The sequence below is a fragment of the Artemia franciscana genome, unplaced genomic scaffold (assembly GCF_032884065.1).
Source record: "Artemia franciscana unplaced genomic scaffold, ASM3288406v1 Scaffold_4707, whole genome shotgun sequence".
NCBI lineage: Eukaryota > Metazoa > Arthropoda > Branchiopoda > Anostraca > Artemiidae > Artemia > Artemia franciscana.
Genome location: NW_027065154.1, coordinates 5,901 through 11,844, shown reverse-complemented (window position 1 = coordinate 11,844; position 5,944 = coordinate 5,901). Strand labels below are relative to the sequence as shown.

General features: G+C 31.8%; 1 long non-coding RNA gene across 1 annotated transcript; it reads left to right on the top strand.

Moving 5' to 3' along the window:
- Window positions 1–2,108: 2,108 nt before the first annotated feature.
- Window positions 2,109–4,822, top strand: LOC136043345 (uncharacterized). Its single transcript, XR_010621587.1, has 2 exons — window positions 2,109–2,185; window positions 4,667–4,822. It is a non-coding gene; the product is annotated as an uncharacterized LOC136043345 (long non-coding RNA).
- The last annotated feature ends 1,122 nt before the right edge of the window (window positions 4,823–5,944 follow it).

The following is a 5,944-nucleotide window of genomic DNA, read 5'->3' as shown; positions in this document are numbered from 1 at the left end:
TTCTCTGTCAATGGCACATCAGTGTACTTTTGCCCCCCCCCCCCTTCTCCTCAGACAGATCAGTATAATATTAGGGAAATATATGAAACAGTATTTAAACATTTTGATGAAGGAACTTCGGTAGAAAGATAATAAGAAATGAGTATAAGAAAAAAACATTTTATTTTGTTAATTCGTTAGTGTTTAATTTTACTCTGACATATCGTCTCAGAATGTGACAGTCCTTACTGCTTCTCCTAGATTATACTTTCCTAAATTTCAAATTATTTGTATTTTACTTTAAAATGAATAGAAATGATACTCGTTTATGATAATTTCTGTCTATATACCCTTAAGCCAAAATACATCTTAGTCGAAAAAAAAACAATAAAGAGAACACTTAGATTATAATTTTACGGTTTAGTCTTTGTTGTCTTTGTTAGTCTTTGTTGTGAAACTTTTTTGCAAAATAAAATGTATATTTTGGGGGAGAGGGTTTGGGTTTCCTTTTAAGTTCTGTCTTTGCCTAAGTACAAGTATATGAAAACTTCAGTGGTTAATTTGTTTGAGCAATTTATAGATTTTTTGCATGGGCTAAGGAGCAATTTGATCTGTTCATCTGATTTTTTTCGCTCTACTTTCATTATAATCATTTTTTCTTGAAAGTCTTTTCACTTGGGCTCAAATGAACTTTATTATTCAAATAGTTTTCATGTAAGCAGCAGAGAAAATACTAAATGTAAGCCCAAATATAGAATCAGAATAATATTAAACCGCTAATCAAGATTTGTGGATGTCAAGTCGCCAGAAAATTTGATTCTGGGAAATTTCCCATTAATTAATTAATGACATTATTTTCAGGAAATTGGGATTCGAAAAGATCCTAGAAGATTAATGGACAGAACGAATGAAGGAAGAAATAATGCATAATCATGGCTGAAGGTTTTGAAGGATTGTATTGTCAAACTATTCTCTGAAATTTTATAAGTTGCATATTTTTAATGATGTCTTTTGCTTAGCTGCAGCCTAAGATAAGTTAAAGAAGCTGTGGTGTTTTTTTGCCTTTGTATTTGTAAATCTCTATTCTAGTTTCGAATCATTAGGTTAAAGATAAACCTTCAAACGGGACAATCAAATTAGGTAGCTATATGCACAAAATTGGGATATTTTTCATCTTAACAACAGTAAATTCGTTCAATGAAATAAGTTGGTTTAATGCTTCGTAGAAGCTGCCATCAATAAGTGTTTTTTAAATATAAATACTTTTTCGATATTCAGTAACAAAGTCAGATTACAAATCATGGGTTGAAACAAAGAAATTCTGTCCATATTTTTGAGTTTGAATTCTCGACACAGTGGGAATTAAAAAGAGAATATATTGTGTATATGCCCAGTATTTAAATAAAACTTAGATCTAACAAAAAACTTGTAGCATTCAATTGAAATAGCCAATGCTATACATTCTCTATTTAACTAACCTATTGCTCATAAGATAATTGCTTTGCTTCGGGCCATTTGCTTGTTTTGTTTAATTATATTAATAAAACCATCTTTCTCTCTCTAAAAAAAAAAAAAAAAAAAAAAAAAATGATGATGGCTGCCAAAGTAAATGTTCCGAAATACGTGTTCCAAAAAACGCATAGTTCATTCTTTGTTTTGTTGATAGATAATTCCATCTATCATCCGTTGATGCGTCGTTCCTAGGCTTTAAAGAGCGAAGGCTGAGAAAGGGAAAGAAAGCTGAGAAATTTCCTCACACCCGTAGCTTTTGACGAATAAATTCCGTTTTTAAATTTCCATTGCTATTGGGCTGAGTCGCTCTTTCTTGATAATGGATTACATATATTTTGGAAATGAATATTCAACTGAACCACAAATGTGCCCTGAAACTTAAATGCTCTATATAAGCTTTAGATATTTTTAAACTAATTGTATATATCAAAATACCCTCGATAACAGTTTTGACCTTAATGTTTAAAATTTTAATCCAAATTCTCTTTTTTGTGGAAGTATAAAGTGCAAAAAATGACAAATTTGATATGACATTTTGTTATCTAAAAATGATTAAATCTTAATATTTTGCTGGAATGAGCTCCATCTTGACATCCTAAAACAAATATTACCATTATGATCACTCGAAGAAACAGCTAAAAAACGGTTGCATATCTTTAAGCATCTTTGTTGGGAAGAATAAACAATTTATATCGTAAGTGTGCATTATATTCAAGACTTTTCCTAACAAACCGATTGTTTATCAACAAAATACGATTTGAAATAATAAAACATTTTACTAGTCCTTTGTTTTCTAAAGTTATCTGATCAAAATTTTGAGAGAGCGGTAATAACTACTGTGGGGAGTAAAAATAACCCCCCCAAGCCACGGGGAGACGCCTGTAAGCTATGAAATGTGTTCAATCTGTATGCATAGTATTTGTTATAGAGGAGTATACAGACACTTTTGAGAGGGGGAATTTTGTGCCTAGGGTGGGTTTCTTTGGTAGAATTTTTAATGGAGAGGGAAATTTCTGGGGGAGGGGGTTTTCCATGGAAAATTCTACATGGGGCGATTTGATAGAATTACTGTTCGAAATTATTTTTAATTGTCATAATCTCTTTCCAAAGTCAGATTTTTACTGAAGATGGTTCAGGAAAAATTATTCTGAGGCTATTTTCATTTTGGATTTCCAGAAAAACCATTTTACAGAAAGAGAGGATTTCAGAAGCTATTGAGGAAATTATTGGAAATTAGTCTTTTTAAATGACAGCATGCTAAGGAGCATTTTTCAAGCTGAATCGACCGCAAGAAAATTTACGGGGGCGAGTTTTTTGTCTGGAGACTGTCTGGAGGGGGTTTTACGGGAATTAGTTTACATGGTAGAAATTCCTACGCATGAGTTTCCTGTGAGAAGGAAATATTTAAGAAGAGTGAACCAAATCTACGGACGTTATTTAAAAATCATCAGAATAAAAAAAAAAAACAGATTTTTTAACTGAAAGTAAAGATCATTAAAACTCAAATGAACAGAATTTACTTTTGTATATGAAGGGAATACCCCCCTCCTCAATACTGTTATTTACGCTGAAGTTTGACTGTCCAAATTTCTTAAGAACAGCTGCATAAACATTGGTCGTTTGAATAGAAAAGGAAGCATTTCGTAAAGTCCTTAAAGCTTTAGCGTAAAGAGCAAGGCATTGTGGAGGGAATCGACTCCTTCATAAACAGTTTCTGTTTGTTTTGAATTTTAATTTTGCTCCTTACTTTCCAAAAAAGACTTCTTCAGTTAATATCCGTTACAATTATTGTTTTGTAGGAATAAAAAGTGCAAAAAATTACAAATTTGTTATTTATAAATGACTAAATTTTAAGATTCTGATGGAATGAACTCCATCTTGACATTCTAAAACAAATAGGTTTTACCGTTATAATTACTTAAAGAAACGCATAAAAAAACGGTTGCATATCCCTAAGTATCTTTGCAGGGAAGAATATACAATCTGTATCTTAACTACGTATTATATTTAAGGCCTTTCCGACATCTTTAAGCTATGACATTTGTAAGATCTACGTATATAATTAGTTTTTGGGAAGCATAGACACTTTCGGAGCGGGATATTTTGTGATTGGGGCGAGTTTCTGTGGTAGAATTTTTCATGGAGAGTGAAATTTCTGGGGGAAAATTCTGTAGCAATTTTTACCTGGGGCGATTTAAAAGAATTAAAAAATACGATTTTTTTTAACTATAAGTAAACATCTTTAAAACAAATGAACATAATTTATTTTGTATATGAAGGGGCTGCCCCCCTCAATACGTTGCTATGTACGCTAATTTGACTGTCACAATTTTTTAAGAACAACTACTGAAACACGGGTCGCTTAATTAGAAAAGAAGTTTTTTTTTAAAGCACTTAAAAGCTTTAACGTAAAGAGCAAGGTACGGAAGAGGAGAATAACCCCTTCACAAACAATAATTTTTGTTCATTTCAAGTTTTAATGGTGTTCCTTACTTTCAGAAAAAAAAACCTTCATTTAATATCCATTACATTAATGCTTGGCTTAGTGTTTTTACACATTAAGTGCCGTTTTTCATGCGTGATCAACATCCACAGGTTTGTATTCTTTCAAGAAAAATAATATCTCAAGTGCCATTTGGAGAGCAGAAGGGTATACAATCTCAAAAAATAAAACCCTTCTTGCTTCTCATTTTAGTCAAGATATCTGTAATAATAAATGTGATAATAATTTTTGCAAAGTAACTGTTTTAGATTTTTTTTATAAGAAATCTTCTTTTGGAATTTTGACAAGTCACTACAGACAGAGCATCATATTAAATATGATCTAAATCAGTTTTGAAACTCATAAATTTGAGTCTTCAACTAACAAATCAAATGACTAAATTGTAATTGAAAACATATCTTTCATTTTATGAAACCAGCTTTTAAGCTTCCTAGGGGGTTTCTAAATTATTTCTGGCCTGTATTATTATTATTACATAAGTCATTTCATGAATTAAGTGTCCTATACTTGGTTGTATCTTTTGCTTTGTTTATTATTTCGATGTTTTATCTTTTTTTTTTATCAAAACTACAGAATAGGGTTGGATTTAAAGTGAAATTTTTTAGCCGAAGTATGACCCTCGAGGCTTTATGATAATTTGTTAAATGTCCGTTAGTGTTGATTTTCTTTAAGGCTACAAAATGTTTGCAGCTGCAACGAATCCAAGGACCAAAGATAACGGAAGTATTCTCTGTACCAGATCAGAAAATTTAATCTGTGAGTAAAAGAAGAAAATACTGTGTATTTTATAAAACAGTCTCTTGTTTCTAATAAAGTTTGTCGATTCAATGCTTCTCTTAATTTTTTTTTCAGTGCCAACGAGTACTAGATAGGTATGAGACAAAGGCTAGGTGAAGTAAAGTTGACCGAATAGAGTGAAAGGATATGAGGATAAAACAATAATTCCAGATAGGATAGAATTGCCCTTTTCCAAGGAATATGGCCATATAAATCCGTTTCAATAATAGTCCCACTAGATATAAAACAAGCAAAAATAAAAAAAAATCCTATTTGAACGAAAACCATCTACAAAGTTTAACTAAATTTTCTGTACAATATCCTCCAAAAATATAATTTATACATAAATGAACAAATATATTTTTAAATAAAATCTCTACATTTATTTTTGTAGATCCTACACCTCAGAAGAAGTCATTTATAAATCCTATATTTAAAAGACATCCCTTTTTTAGACATTAATTTATCTCTCAACTGCCATCTTTTGATCAAAGTATTTATTGTACCACTGAATTCCAGCGGACCCATAATTATTAAGCGAAATACATTTGCCATTGGTTCATATTAACTTATGGAACAAAAACCAGTTTTTTGACGTAGCGCCTAAGCGTACCGCTTTTCAAAAGCGTCCTTTTTGGTTTAGAACCGGCATGTCATCACCTTCCTATTAGCCTATGAAGAAAAACAAGTTTTGTGACGTCAGGTCTAAGACGTGCCCGGATTCGATATTTGTGTCTTTTTTAATGAAATTGGCATGGCCGCAAGAAACCTGTTTTCTAACATGCCATGAACGGCTAGGCCTGTTTTCGAGAGTTCCAAGAAAAAGAAAACTGAAAAAAGAAAAAATGTAAAAAACTAAAAAATACTAAAAAGAAAAAACACTCAAAGAGAAATTACAGACCGGGACACAAATGACGACCGGGACAGAGGGAATATAAATAACGACCGGGATACTCAAAGAGAAATTACAGACTGGGATATCGGGACACAAATGATGACCGGGACACAGGGAATATAAATGACGACCAGGACACAGGTATTTAAGAATATCGTTCAAAGACAAATTTTTAATTGTAAGAAGACCGTTGAAAGAGAAATTTCTAATTGTAAAATGACTGAAGAACCTACAATGGCAACGGTACCACCATCGAAGTAGATAACCAGTGGGTTGTT